The sequence below is a fragment of the Anas platyrhynchos genome, chromosome 3, assembly GCF_047663525.1.
Source record: "Anas platyrhynchos isolate ZD024472 breed Pekin duck chromosome 3, IASCAAS_PekinDuck_T2T, whole genome shotgun sequence".
Taxonomy (NCBI): domain Eukaryota; kingdom Metazoa; phylum Chordata; class Aves; order Anseriformes; family Anatidae; genus Anas; species Anas platyrhynchos.
The window spans coordinates 75,301,538-75,317,517 of NC_092589.1; the positions used below are offsets into that span (position 1 = coordinate 75,301,538).

Consider the following 15,980-nt stretch of genomic DNA (forward strand, 5'->3'; position numbering starts at 1 on the left):
TAATATTTTAGAAAATGTTACTTTAGGGAGCCCATAACAGACTGTCTGTTAATCATCTCTTCCCGTGTACTTTTAATCCATTACATATTCAGGCTGCTGTTATTACTAGAAATATGTCATTGCTTATAATTGTCCAGAGGGAGGCATCATCCTGTAGTCTGCTTCTTTGGATTATGAAAAATAAGTCCTCCTTATTTTAAAGATTTGAATAAAATCTGAATTTCTGTTACATATCTATGCACCCAAGGACTGTTTACTCAGAGCAGGTCTAGTTTGCTTTAGCAGAGACTGCAAGACTTGTGAGCCTGGGAGGAAGCATTCTTTCCCTGTGAATACTCTGGCGTTCTCAAAGTCAAACTGAACCACACTGATTGCTTCATGGCATCCTGTGGTGTTCCCAAATTACTGGCTAGTGGTTGACTTTTCATGTGATGCCACATCTAAAGAGTAAACTTTGAACTGGAGTTCAGGAAGACTAGTGTTGGTCCCAGTTTAAATTCTGTTATGCTGCACCACCCCAGATAAGTTTCTTCTCCCTGTGTTTTACCTTCTGTTCTTGTTTGTTTAGTAGCATTAAATTGTAAACCATTGAAAGTGGGAAATACCTTACAGCTGGATGGTTTCTACAGCACCTCTGGGTTCAATCCTTTCTGCAGCCCTGGTTTTGCCACTTTCCTTGCATCTATCAGGGAATGAAGGAGGGGTTATGGGTGAAAAGAAACACTTAAATTTTTCATGGTGCTTACGCCTGCTGGGACAGAATGAGGCATGCATGAATTAATGTCATCTTGGTATTCTCTAACTACTTGAATGCTTGAGTCTTAATGTGCTTAATGCTCTTAATGTTCAATCCTGTGATATTTTATATTTAATTTTCTATTAATCCAATTTTTATATGTGTGGTTGCAGAATTTGCTTGGGTGCTTTGCAGAGCAGATCTTCTGGTCAGATAAGAGAAGGCCCATCAGCCACAAGAAGGGAACATGTAACCTGAGGAAACGGTACAGGAACATTAACAAGAGTGACAACTTCTCAGTGATTAGCCACGTTGGTAGGTTCAGCAGATTCTTTCTGGGGTTATCTGCTGTGTTTACTGTAGGTGAGGTAGTATTCTGTGTTATGGTACTCTATATATACCTGTATTACAATATTCTATATTACAGAAGAATGTGGTATATTCTTCTCCTCTTGTTACTATACTGATGTTTCTCATGAAAAGTTTTATCAAACTGACATTTTATACAGAAATTTCCATTATTTTTTCCCATCATACTGTATTTTGGCTAGTGATTTGCACCTCTGTGTATTACACCTGTTTTGAGATAGTCTGCTTCTTGCACTTTTAGATTCAGTGCTGATAAAGCTCCACAGCTTGGTTTGGGTAATGTAATAAACTGAGGTAAGGATTTCAATCCCTCTTCATTTGTCTCAAGTAACATCTAGTTAGTTACTCAAATGTGTGTTTTCAGCATTTCCATTGGACTGTAGCTAATACAAACTACTTGTTGTGCGTATGAAATACTGTCCTTTGCAAATCTGCAGAATTCCTTGCGTATGCATTGCAAGCCATTATTCCAAATTAGCTTGCTGTAAATACATTGCTGGGTGAATATTACTGTGGTCTGAGTCATTGCAGAGCTGTATAATGTGTTTCTAAGTTGAGTTACTTTGACAAAACGACTGTAATAATCAAGTATCAGCAGGTAGTGGTTTTGGCTATGTTCATATAAATCAGGTACCAATTGCTGTCAAGCCTCTATTAGGTGCATCATGAACTATCATTGCTTCCTTTTTTTTTATTTTTTATTTATTTTTTATTTATTTTTCCTGATACTTTACATAAATAAAACACTCTAAGAGAGTATATTTTGCTTGCGAAGCCTTTTTTTTTCTGGAAAATTCCTGTGCTCTTGCTTGCCTTTTTTACAAGTCCATGCATCAGTATCCCTCATGGGCTTTCTTCCAAATGCCTGCAGGAAATATGCTGTGAAATCCCCCCCCCCCCTTTTTTTTTTCCCTCTAATCTTCTTCTGGACTAGTTCATATCCCACCTAGAGAGCCTGATTTTTTTTATTTTTTTATTTTTTTTAAGTCCAAACATCTATATTGGTCAAGGGAAATTGATGCTGTGTGTCTGACTTCCAGGCCTCATTATCTGCATTAAAAAGAAATCAGTGGTATCAACACACTGTGCTTCTTCCTGCGCTTCCCCATTTCTGTTGGCAGAGTCACAGGTGTGAGTGAACATCTATCCCTTCTCTTTCACATTCCATTTTCATGTTGCATGAGTAAAGAGCTGCTAGAGCTGCTACAGAATTTTCTGTCTTTTTTGACTTTAATTTTTTACTTGATGGCTTTGGATAGCATGGTGAAACCTTAATTGTGCAGACCTGTCCAGGATGTTCTCTAGGCTTGTCTTCAGCTTCTGTCAGGTGTGTGACAATCAGATAAGTGCAAGTGTTTCTGACATGCAGTGACAAGTAGTTGTCTATCTCAGCCTGTCTGCTTCTCTGCCACCAGCGTTGCTGTTTTGTCTTCCTGACAGTCTACTGCTGCAGCTGCTGGATGGGAAGCACCTTCCTGTTTTCACTGAAGTATCCTGAGTTTTGTCATTTGACTGTGATACTATCATTTATGTTTTGGATGTTGTTGTCCCTCTCCTTCACTACCAGTTGCTTTCTCCTATCCCTAACGCCCTCAGGCCTCATATTGGTGCTGAGAGATTTCTTACAATCTTTGTTTAATTATTAACAGGGAGTCCACAGCCTTTTTTTTTTTTTTTTTCCTTTTTTTTTTTTTCTTTTTTTGTTTTCTTTTTTTTGGTTAGTGGTTTGCAAGTTTTGTCCTTTGAAGATTAGGTGATATCACTTCCACTCTCTTAATCTCATCACCTTTTCTGAGGTACGAAGTGCTTACAGTGCTTTTTGTAACTCAGGTTTTGATTGCATGTCCTACCCTTTGCAATTAGCCTAAAGTCATTTTGTTTTGCTCCTCTCTGGTGCTGCAACAGCCTAGATTGCACTTCAGCTTTAGCCTGTCTTTCTAATGTATAGAAGAGATTTTCTCCTAGCAGAGTAATGAAAGTAACACCCTCTCTGCTTCCCCAGCAGATAAAAGTAGACTGTGCCTGCTCCTTCATGCTGTTCCTATCTCTGTGGAATGCTTACAAGTTACATCTGGGAGGGTGGCTGTGGTACAATTTTCCCTGTTTTAGCTGTGCGTGGGACTCAAGGGCCTGTGCACATTCAGACTGACTCAGCATGTGCTTGGTGTTTTATTACTTGCAGCAATCAGACTAACCCATTCTGAGGACTCCTCCACCTTTCCCATTATGCTTAATTATACCGTATGTTGGAGATCCTCCCCAGCTTTGGCCTTAATACTAATAGCACTCATTGCTCTGCATGCACCACTGACACTGCCTTCAGTGATAGCTTGAGTTCTCCAATGTCCTAGCAGATGTCATATGCCCTCCAACATGTCAGGAAATCTCTCAGGATCATCATCTGCCTTGAGCTTATGTGGATCCTATTGTATGTTACCAAGATTAATGATTTTTGCAGCTCTCGGTCCCAATGCTAAACTTTTTTCTTTTTTTTTCTTCCTACTTTTTTTCCACTCTGTTGTGATTATCAGGCTGAAATCTAGGCTTTTGACAGTTTTCCTTTAACACTGTACCTCATTGCTACATGTAGCAAATGTCTCCGGTATCCTGCTGGTGTCATTCACATCATGCAGTACTTGGGTTTGGTTATTGACTCGGCTCTTCTTTTATTCTCTGTCTAGGCTACAGTTATTAAACTTTCTGTAAGTTTTGAGTAATGCTAGCACCTTTCCTGGATCTATTAAAACGCCTGTTTATCTATAGATTCTTCTTATTATCTCTTCTCTCACTCTGTTTCATACCTTTTAGCCACTCTGCTTTGAAGGCGAGTGTGGGCATGCATGGACTAGTTTTGATGCACTTTCCCTGTCCCCAGGCTGCCTGTGTTGCAGTGGCAGTTGCAGTGCTGCCTTCAGTGTTGCAGGCAGGTGGGGGTAAGCTGATTAGCTTTCCCCAGAAAGGATAACTATAATCAGAGGCCTCTCTGTACTTCTCCATCCTCAGACTGACCCAAATGAGCACATCTCTTGCAAAAGACTCAAACGCAGCTTGTCTTGTGCTAGGTCTCCTTTGAGGAGAGGTTTCTTTACTACTAACTTTTTATTCACTTAGAAGAAGAGCCTGCTGCTGTCTGGCTGTTCCCAGTTCTTAATATGGTAAGCCTTGCATCACTATATGTTAATATTCCTGTTTTTGCAGGGGGCACTGCCATTGTTGTCCCAGAGACAAGGACCTACAACTATCTGAGCAAAGCAGCCCTAGCAGCAGGGCAAATATGGACATTTCTGTCCTGGGGCCTCAGGTAGGTGTAGTATTAAGTGTTACTCAGACTTTGTAAAATCCCTCTGTAAATTTAGAGTAAATAGGTAGACATGAGGATTGTGAGCTATTTACATCATGTGCTTAAAAGGCTGAATCTTTTCTTCTGGTGTTCATTTCAGAGTTTTCTGCATAGCAAAAGAATGGGAAGACAAAGCTTTGCTCATCTACCCAAGTTAGAAATACATTTTACTAGCCTACAAAATCTTTACATTTACCTTACGACTTCTTACTCCTCACTACTGTTGCACTTCAGAACCTCTGAAATTTGGTTACTCAGCTAAGCAGATAATTTATTTTGTTAAAGCAGCTGCTAAGCTGAGTGCATGTGGATAAGGCAGGAGTTTTTTTTATGTTTAAATCTCTGATTTTCTAGCCACTCCAGGTCTGATAAGTAGGATTGCAAGCAAATCAGACGTCACTTTTCTTCATAAATTGACACATAATTAAGTGATAAATTGATTTAGTTCTGCCAATTAAAGAGACAGACCTGAACTTTTATGGGGGGTAAGTAGAGAGGCACTGTGGCTGTTTCATGTCATTAGCTTTCCTACAGCTGTAATAAGTAACTAGTTTGGCATGTGTTTTCCATTAGTGTCTACAATAAAGTCTTTATATGGGCACATTCTTGACCAGTAAATGACTCACAGCCAACTCTGTAATGGTGGATAGGGATTAGCTTTACAAGGACTAGGCTTCTTGTTACCCTAGAAGGCATCTTGTAACTGGAAGGCATCTGTCCTAAATCAAACTACATAGGCTTCCTTGTACTGCATGGGGAGGCAGAGGTGCTGACAACTGAGAATCAATAGAGCTGAGTGCAGAGGTTCCTGAACTCCCACAGACACAGTACTGAAAATCTCTCTTATGAACGCTTTACTGGAAATAAATGCTTCACTCTTGTTTTGGATGACCAATCATAAACCTGCTTTGGAATTTAGAGAACTTAGTTGTTTCTTAAAGTGATAGACTTGTTCTTGTTCTCAGTCCTCCTTCCTCTAAATCCAAGATCCCAGTGATGAGAGGCCATTTTCACTTGGGAGATTAAATGTACAAAGGTATGATAGGTGTGAATTCTCTAATGGTGAGGCTATGGTGCAGGTCTTCCTCTGCTTCTCTTCTGTCAAAATAAAATATCTGCCTTTCTGTCTCTCAATCTTTTTAAAAAGTTTTTTCTAGTGCAGTGGTGGGAATGTACACAGGACTCACTCATCAAAGTCAGAAAGCTTGAGGAGTCCAATTTGACCTCCGATATCTGAATACACTTACAGGATGTGGCCTGAGACTCTTGCTGGAAAAGAGTCTAATTGAACTTTGGTCAGTTCAATGATGGTGCAGTAGGAACATTTGTGCCTTAGAAATTGTACAGCCCGTATTTGACAATAAATTGAAGATCTAAATGTTAAATTAGGGTAAGTCACCTGAAACTTCAGTAAGATCACCCAGGTGTATCAGTAGACATAACCTTTTATCTTGCCTTTCCACTGAGTTAGTGTCCTAGGCAAATGTAAACCTATTAGCATTTCAGACCCCCCTAAAATCTCCATCTTGGTGTGCGATCCAGGGTATTGTTATACTATAGCTGGTTGCCTACCGCTCCATTGTGTATTCTCAAATTATTTGTTGAGTGGAGCAAGAACTGCTTCAGACTCCTGCAATCAGATTTTATTACAGGTTAGAGCAAGGACAGCTGACTAAGAAGTGCTGGCACTGGTTAGTAAAACTGAGTTCTTTGTCTGAAAACAGATAGGAGCTGCTGTTATTTACTCTTCTGTGTAGTTGCCTTTTAATTGTCTTCTGTTTCTTCTGTCTTTCTCACCCACTAAAAACAAACAAACAAACAAAAAAACAAAAACAAAAAAACACCCTAAACCTATAATCCAGTACTTTCTTCCGCACCATAGTAGGCTATCTTGTATTATGGACAATTGTCATTCTTACAGATAGAGACAATTATTACTTAAATTAGTAATATCCAGGTGGTACCTGAAAGTTTTATATGAATTCTCTAGCAGCCTTTTCGACCTTTACCTACTTACAGGTTACAGAGCTTTCATGAAGAAGAAATTCTCTGTACTCTTAATACTTACTGTCTTCTCAGGTCCTCATGGACTGGGTGTTGTTAGAGTACATAATATGTGGGAAGAATTTGTGTTGTTATAATGTGGTGAAGGGATGAGGGGTGAAGTCTGTGTATTTGTCCATGTTTGTCAGTGTTGTGATTTTCTTTTTTTTGGTCAGTGGTGTGGGGATTTTTGTTGTTGTTGTTGTTGATGTATGTGAAGTTTGTGTGGATTGTGTGATGAATGTATAGTTTAATGATAATTTTTTTTGTTCTCAGTGTGAACTCCCTGGGTCAGAAATACTGGTCTATTGAGAAGTGTAACTGAATATTTGTATTGTTCTTTATACCACGTCCTTCAGGATTCCACTAAAAATAAATAAAAATACATGGCACAAGATGTTTCTATAAAATAGGCTTTATTTTGTTTTACTGCTGATCCTAACATCATTTGCTTTTTCTATAGCAGATGGTCAGTGCTTACAAGCAACCATTTTACCTAGAGGTGTTTACCTTTGCATTTCAAATGCCTGAACTCAGCATTTTAGTCTGACATCATCATGATTTTTAAAAATTTGCATGCTAGAAGTACAGATGGAAAAATCTTCCATATGGAGATGTTTTTGTTTTTTGCTTTCTGCCTATAAATGTACAGAGAGGGGAAAACTGCAAGGGTTAGGAGTGGATAATTCTTTTCCCTGATCAATTCTGCCAGTTGAAGCATCATTGCACTTGCATGGCTGGTGCCAATATCTTGCAGTGAGTATCGGTGTGGTGAAGCTGCACATCTTCAGTGACAGCATTTGACTGCTATGCATTTCTAGTTCCCTAGTTGAAATGACTGATTGTGCTCTCCTGAAGTTGAAGTGGACCACAATCTGATGAGCATTTGTGAAAATAGCAGTAAAAAGCAGAGAGAAGCTTCTGATTGAAGGATAGAAGGGTTGAGGAATTTTGAAATTATATTTATTTTAGCTGGAAAGGAATTAAAAAATCTTTTAGGAGGTCATGTCCATTCTAAGTGTAGAAATAGCTTTATCTTCAAGGACTGATGCAGCCTCAATTTATATGCAAAGATATCCAGTAATTACTCTGGATGTAAATATGCTATGGGGCTTCTAACAAATGGTGACACTGGCTAGTGCATGTTCTTCATTTTCTTGGGACAACTATAATAGTTCTTTTTCTTTTTTTTTTTTTTTTTAACATAAAAACCTGTATCATTCTCTTTGCTCAAAGCTTAAAAAAAAAAAAAAGAAAAAAGAGTGGAAACATAATGAACAGGGCAACCTTGTCCTGAATCCTAATGGCTTTCTGATGAGGTAAACAATGACTCTTAATTAGAAGCTAAAATTTTTAATTAAGATGATTCTTCAGTAATTATCTCAGTTGTCTGCTTCGCTGGATTTTAATGAAAAAGATTGATTAGGTATAAAACCAGTAGCATAATTAAACATTCAAGGTCTACACTGGTTATTGAGGTGAAAGCTATGTGATTAACTTCAAAGTGCATTCTTCAGCCATCAGTGAGTGTGAGGCAGTGAAGCCCACTTCAGGTGCCAAGCTATCCCAGCTCCCTCTCTCTTTGCTGCCTGCCCATGTCTCACAGGCTGAATATGCAGGAACATCATTTTGGGGTAATAGTTACATTGAGCGACAGATTATAATGGCATGCTTCTAACTAAGGCTGTCAAAGTGGCTATGAATTCTGTATGTCAAGGGCTTTTAGTAAATGGACTGGAACTTGTCACACAAGGCTTCAGATCCGAGAACAGATTTTTATTTTATTTATTTATTTTTAATGTTCTTATGAGACGTGAAATAATTAGGTCAGCAGTTCTGTTTTTACATGTGCTCAGAACATCCTATAGGAGCTGACCGGAGAGATGACTTTTTTTGTGGTTTGTATAACTTTACAAGGATTGATACCAATCACAGATCTCATTTCTGCTTCTCTTACTCTCAGTGAGTAGCCCCTCACTTTATGAACAGTGTCACTGAAAACATGAGTAAAAGCTTATCACAGTGCAAAATTTGTTCTGAAGAATAAATGGCTGCTGTGCTCCTGACTGAGTTTTATAGCCTTACTAGACCAGGAGAAATTATGTTTAGCATGCTGTTAGCTAATCATGATTAAACCTTGTAGCTCAGAATCACTGTGAGATAATCTAGGGATGTTCCTTCTGGAAGCCATTGCCATTGCAACTAGAAATAAAGATGTTTGTGCTGAGAAACTGATCTTAAGAGAAGTTTGAAATCAGACTTTCAGGCATTCAGCCATGGTTGTAACCTCAGTGAAGAAGGAACAACTATGGACACATATGGAAGCAAACTGCTTTTCTGCTCTCCTCTTCGCTTTGCAATGCAGAATTCCGGATCACTATCTGAAATTCGGGGAATTTCCCAAAGCCTTTGTAATGTATCTGTCTGTTGGGTGTCACTCAAATGTACTGTGCTTCTTCCCAGTTGCCAGAAGAAGGAAGCATGGTAGAAGTGCCAAAAAATGGTCTCTACATTCGGTCATTCCAATGAAAAACTGCCTCTCACTGATTCATATTCATGTAACCACTGCAAAGGCAAATGTTATTTTTATTTATTTATTTATTTTTTACAATTGCTCCAGTGCACCAGAGAAGAAGACTGAACCACAGGGTTAATTCTCCTTTTTTTTTCACTACCTCAACCCATATCAATTACTGTTCACCTTAATTCTTTTCTTAAGTTCCTCAGCTGATGAATAAACCAGCAGATTGCATTTCACACTTCCCCCATTAATTGTTGGAATATTTCCCTCATTGCTAGATAGTCTTAGTTAATCATTATTCACATTAGGGAAAGGGGTAACACTTCTCTTCATGTTGATTGCCCTGACCACCAGAGTTAATGTGAGAGGAGCGTGATGAAGGAACTTGTGTTTTTTATGACTTCTTGCACTTAGTCTTCTATGACATGCAGTAATATTCAACGGTATCTCCTAGTTACGTGGTTCTAGCTATACAGGTAATAGCCTGCACAGAAGAAGTTCTCCCTTGTTCCCTCTTTTTCTCCACCACTAGAAAGGCATCTTTAAGGGACTTTTAAAATTTAATATACATTCTGTGGTATACTGAGCGGAGAAGCCCCAGAAAAAGATCTAGATACCTTACATGGAAAAGCTGGAAATAATGGGAGTTTCTGCAAGGATTTATTTGTCTTATTCACCAGATAATATAACAAATATATCTCATATACTTCCATGTGATTTTCTTTTTCTTCTTTCCTTTCCTTTCCTTTCCTTTCCTTTCCTTTCCTTTCCTTTCCTTTCCTTTCCTTTCCTTTCCTTTCCTTTCCTTTCCTTTCCTTTCCTTTCCTTTCCTTTCCTTTCCTTTCCTTTCCTTTCCTTTCCTTTCCTTTCCTTTCCTTTCCTTTCCTTTCCTTTCCTTTCCTTTCCTTTCCTTTCCTTTCCTTTCCTTTCCTTTCCTTTCCTTTCCTTTCCTTTCCAAAACAAACAATCAAACAAAAAAAAAGACCAAAGGAACCCTTTGGTCTTTTTTTTTGCTGGTAACCTTTCTGTAAGCACTCGGTGTTTGAGCAGTGTTAGATTGTGACTTTTTTGTAATCACTATTTTTAACTTGTGATTACTATTTTTACCTCCCTTTTTCCTGATGTTTGGCAGGCCAATATTTCTTCCATGCTTACCTGGCAAACAAATCTGGGATCGTGGAAAATACGGGAAAATCTCTGTGTTGTTTCTGGAGAACAATACACATCAAATTTCACCACCAGTGTCCATAGCAAGTCAAAAATGATGCAGTGGAGAATGTTGCTTCAACCAACAGGTCTGTTTATTGGCGGAGATACCTGGTACCCCTTCAGAGTGGCTGTGGGTAGCAGATTGTGCAGTACAGTGCCAGTGGGTAACATTCCCTTTCTATTGTGTTTGGAGCATAGTCTTTCTGATTGTATTACTTCCTCACATGTAATTTGACCAACTCTAATTGTCCCCCAAATATTTGGGGTCATTTTCTCAAGGACACTATTTCACTTCTTACTTACCATGACAATGTTACAACTGAGTAGAAGTCTAGAATTTTAATGAGCGTTGTAGAGTCCACTACCTCTTGGAGAGCTGAACAGACTGATGCACTATGGGGCTTTAGTCTGCAAACACAAGAATCAAATAAAAGACTGGTAAGAAAATAACCCAGTGTTTGGTCATATAACTGCTTGAATTTTGCATTGAGGATTGTGCTGTATTCTTAAGAAAGGCCAGAGTATGCAGTTTTGTTTATACAAAATTAATCAGGATCCGAAATCTGTTGTTGCCCAGCTTCCTGGAACCCATTTGTCATGGTGATCTTTTGAAATCAATTGAAATGTATCTTTTCCTCCTGCTTACTGACATGATAGATTGGTAATAATCAAACACTATTTGTGCGATGTCAGTCTAGCTTTTCTGTCATGAGTGATTGAATATCCTTTAAATACCATTTTGGCATTACTCCTGAATCGAAACCTAATGAGAAAACTTTATAAATGGACTAAAGTCATGTTTCCAGCTCCCAGTTGTGCACTCAGTACAGACATACCTTGCTTTATCTCTGCACTTAGCAGGAATTGTTTAACACGCTGCTCTTGCAAGCTTTTGAGCCAAATACAGAGAGCACATGCGGTATTTTAATTACTGTTTAATGATTCTTTTCTGATCAGACTTAAAATCCTCTCTGTGCAAATGATTATAGGTAATTCTTTAGCTGTAACAAGATCATTTGATAATAAGGTTGATAAAGGAAAGCAATTATTTAAGTATCAGTAGCTTAGTATCAGTAATGACTATCTCATCCCTGCTTAGGCTTTGTGCAAATGTGTTAATACACTGTAAATTTAATGTTAATTTTCATGGCACTGGAATAGAGCATAAACATAAGTAAAGTGGAGGTTTCCCAAGGGAGAGGGATTTTCAACATTTGGTTCCTCTTATTGCCTCACTGTAGTTGATGGTAAGAAAGACATAGTGCGTGCATATTCATCATTTGCCTGGTCATTATTTTTGATAGTAAGAAGACATTTTTCTTGCTCAGTCTGTTCTGATCAGCTCATAAGACTCTGTCGCATTTTTTTGCCCTGGGTCCTGGCTCATAGGGAGAAATAGTTTATTTGTGGAGCTTCTCTTCTCTGAAGCTCGTACAGGGATGCATCTTGTGTATGGGGTAGGGAGCCGCTTCAATAATTTTGATGGACAAAGTACTGAATTGGTTTATAATAAAGTTTTTCTCTGAAAAAAATCAAGGTAGAGCCTATATGGTAGATCTGTGCTCTGGTAAGAACTATACTCACTTAAGAAAAGATGTCTTATAATTTTGCAAGACAAGCAAAGCGAACAGTCACCTTTTCTCTTGGAAGACTTGAAGTAAATTCACATGGACTTAAGTTCTCTGTGCACGGATCAATGTCTTGAGCTAAAGCTACAGAATTTGATCTTCCAGGGTATATGTAGTTGAGAGGCAACAACTTTTTCCACACTAATAAAAATATGAATCTTCAAATAGTGACTAATGACCTGAATAACTGTTATATTCAGGTATAAGAAAGAAGCAGAGTGCTGTGAAAAACACTGACACTTTAGATTTTTTTCTTGCTTTCTCCAGAGTATGGTTGGCCTGACTGGCCCAATTGTGGCAGTAAGTGCTATTCACTGGTGACACTGAGGCAAAATAATAGCTTGCTAGATGTGCCTTGTCTGCTTCTGAAAACTGAATCTTGTCTGAGTCAATAACCATAAGGCCAAGTAGTTGCCAAAGGTAGTGTAGTGTGAGAAAAGGAGGGGAAATAACCAGCAAAATAAAGCAGAACTGGACATGACACAGAGTGTAAGTCTTAACAGAGTAGAAGTCATGCAGAAGTGCTTTCTGAGAGCAGCATGGCCAATCTGCACGCTGTTTGTCCATGGGAGATGGGGGAGGCATGGAGTCCAGCTTTGCCTCCACTGACTTGAAGCAGAGCTGGGGAAATGATCTTCAGCTGTACTTTTATACTTTTAACTGTGGCTTATAATGCTCTCCCTTTTAAAAGGCAAACAGTCAGATGTTCTTCCTCCTTTCATCCAGATGTATATTGGCATATATGTAACCATAGCAACTGTGTCTGGAAAGAACTGAGATCTAGTGGTTTTTAAATTGCCTTCAGAATAAGATTAACAATGAAGCTTGAAAGCAGATGATATAGTTGATAGGAAGGTAGATGGCAAAAATGAAAGGGAATTTTATTGCTAAACTTGCTCAAGCCAAAAAAAAAAAAAAAAGAAGAAAGAAAAAGGTTCTAATAAATGAAGTAACAGATTCTCTCGCTAAATAGGTGCTTTTACAACTCATTAACATTTCAGCTTTACTTCCAGGCAACTGGTCCTGCTTTTGTGGCTCACATTATCTACTGTACTTTACTCATAGTAATTATTTTTAGATGTGTCTTACCTTGGCACATGCATTTTAACACCAGTAGGGCTTGCAGAATTGGTTAAAGTGATCATTGGCTTTGTGGCCTACCGATTTAAGCAAGGACTCCTTCAGCTGTAATCTTTCTTCTGCTCTGAATCCCACTGCCTATGCCTAAGCAAGTCTCTGGGAGTTCATCTTTACAGAACAACTTGCTATGTCTGGGAGCCTATGGGTTTGTGCATCCAACCTCCACCAGGGAGAGAGTTTCAAAGTGGTGAACACCCATGCACGCAGATGATGTAGACAGGTTTCTGTCACACAAAACAGAATAGCAGATGTCAAGGTTAAGGATCCCTAGTAACCTGCAGTTGGTTGCTTTTGAGAATATAAAATCAGGACACCTTAAATCACTTGAGTGTTTTTGGAAATTCAGGGCAAACTCAAAAATGTAGCTTACAGATACTTATAACTCACCAGTTTATTGCACAGGTAATATTCATATAATGCTTCTTGAAAATGAAGTGGTAGTAAACTAAAGTGTTCTGCCTTTCTGTGTCGACAGCTTGAGAAGATCTTTGAGATAATGAGTAAATGAATTAAACTTGAGAGGGGTTGAATACATGCATTACATTCCCACTCCTTACTTAGAAGACTTTTTTTCAGGAGAACAAATGAATCTTTATCTTCACAGAGGATCTTTGCACATAAATAAGAAGAATGTAGCTGCTTAAGACTTCCATCTGTCAGAAACTGGGCTTTTAAAAATCAGTCTGTGCAGAGAAATCCCACACTTATATGCATGCACTGGTAATAAAGCACTTTTTAAAGCCTTTGCTAGCTTGGGATGCAAGTTCTCTGCTTCAGTGGGAGCAGCATCCAAGTGTTCAGAAATAAAATTGTGGAGCCTAATGTGGACTGGGGGAAGACATCAATGCATCTGAGAAGACTCCTTGGCATGACACCTATCATATCAGTTTGGGGATCTTGAGATGCTGGATACAGGCAGATTGAATTCTGGTCATCCCTGCTGCACAGCTGAGGGGATGGAGTGCCCTGGGAGAGGGAATGGGTTATGATAATGCTGTAGCTATTATGGCTGAAGAGTAGAAGAAAAGGCAAGGTTTATAGGGAGAGGTAATATCTTTTATTTAACTAACTGATACTAGTAAAAAGTAAATGAACACGAAAGGCCATGTTAATTTCAACTTAATCAACCATTATTTTGATGTTTGTTTAAAGTTTTTAATCAGATATTAAGTATATTAATTTTACCTTTCAGTGATGGTTGTAACTAAAAGTCAAAGTAGCTTTGTGGATAGACTATTCTAAAATTCTTTTTAATGTGATACAAGTATTTTGAAATACTATTTTTATATCTTAGATAACTAGTGGAGAAGGCTATTTCTTTTGCTGTATTAAGAACTGGAGTGTGGTAAGCAAGCCAATGTTAAGTGTTATTTAGGCTTTGATGCCATCGATACATATAAAAAAACTTCAGTAATGTTGAGTTCAATGAACATGTGTACAATAATTCACAGGAGTAACTGTTTCCTTTAAGATGGCCATTTTCAGCTGAACTCTTTATTTGATTTCAGTAGGTCTCAACAAGAAACATGTTTTTCAATTGACACAGGTATTGTAAAATTTGCCATGAAGTTTTGGACTTAGCCCAGCTTTTCAAGGTGATTAGGCAAAGTTCTTATTATATGATCATAGTCCTCCACAATCCCTTTAAAACTGGCAGTGCTGTAGAGGCACCCTCATGGGTGAAAGGTGTCTAATTCCAGCTGTCCAAGGCTGACCTCATTGTCTGTAATTACACATCTTTATTCACTTGTCAGAGAGTTAAGTATTCGTGTGCTTTAGGTTAGGTGCAAAAAGTTAAAATAATCATTCTGGTCCTAAGCGTATATATCATCTTGCATAGAGAATTAACTACTCACCTGGATTGCTGTTGTCAGCTTCTTAAATGAGTGCATTTAATACTTGTACATGCACTTGGAGTGGTGGCAGGACCATTAGTATCCATTTTTGCAAGTGGATAGAGAAACCATTGTGAAACCTGGAGCCAAGGCTGCACTGAATTTTGTATATAAAACTAGAATAATTTTGTGATTATTCTTGAAAGAGGAAAGTTGTGCCATCAAAAGACATTTTTATGATAGCCAGAATTACTGTGCCATGAAGGTAGTATGAAAGCACCTATTCAGAAAAAAATTCCTCAATTAGGTTTAAATGGTTCTAAGGTTAATTTTCTAGTGATGACAATAGGAAGTACTTTGCACTCTTTTCTGTAATGACAGTAGTATAATGCCTTTTCTATAAAGGAAACAAGCCTAAAATTAACATAAGGTAATGAGAGAGAGAGACAGACAGAGAGAGAGATTGAGGAAGGTTTTAGGGTTTTTACAGGATGCTCTACAGATACAGAGCAAAAATCATGGCTAATAGTTAGATTTCATGTACAAGACTCATTTTAATTATAGCAAAGCACCCAAATGTGAAACATTAAGTTACTTACTCTGCCTCTTCTGCTGGTCTTGTCCATGGGCAGAGGGGAACCATGCAGTTAGTAAAAACAGTATAGTTTGGCACAGAGGTAGTTCTCAAGGAAATGAAAGAAGGTGCAGACTGAGTAACACAGTGCTGGGTCACTGGAGCTGAGCAGCATGTGGAGCTGCTCTAATTTTGGAGTATAAAGCCTTTTAGATCTGGATGTAACCAGTATGGTTCCAAAGGAAATGGAAACATCCTGAGCTAAGTGATATATTTCAGCAGGGAGGCGAAGGTGGTAAATCTTTGGTGTACTGCACCTTGAGCTCTTCATCTGAGTACCTCCAAAAATAGATCTGGATGCAAAATTTTAGACATTTTGACATTTGCCTTTTAACTCTTTTTCCTTCAGTCTGCAGACGTTAGTTATAATTTCATCATATGTTGACCCTCTTTCACTTTTTGCTTGTCACTCAAGAAGACGTAAGGCAGAACAGGACCCATGGTTGTTGTTGGTTCACTTCTGCTATGACCACAGTCCCCTGGGAGCTCCTTACTCCAGTCTGCTCCTCTGGTGCTTCTCTGCAG

General features: G+C 38.5%; 1 long non-coding RNA gene across 2 annotated transcripts in view; it reads left to right on the top strand.

Annotated features, from left to right (window-relative positions):
- Window positions 1-363: 363 nt before the first annotated feature.
- Window positions 364-15,980, top strand: part of LOC106019880 (uncharacterized) — a 187,607-nt gene continuing 171,990 nt past the window's right edge. Inside the window, exon 1 of one of the 2 annotated variants that reach the window (XR_011808448.1) lies at window positions 364-1,051. This is a non-coding gene — a long non-coding RNA (uncharacterized lncRNA). Of the gene's footprint in view, window positions 1,052-2,840; window positions 4,407-15,980 lie in introns of those variants that run through there. The other variant, XR_011808449.1, reaches the window with a different exon arrangement.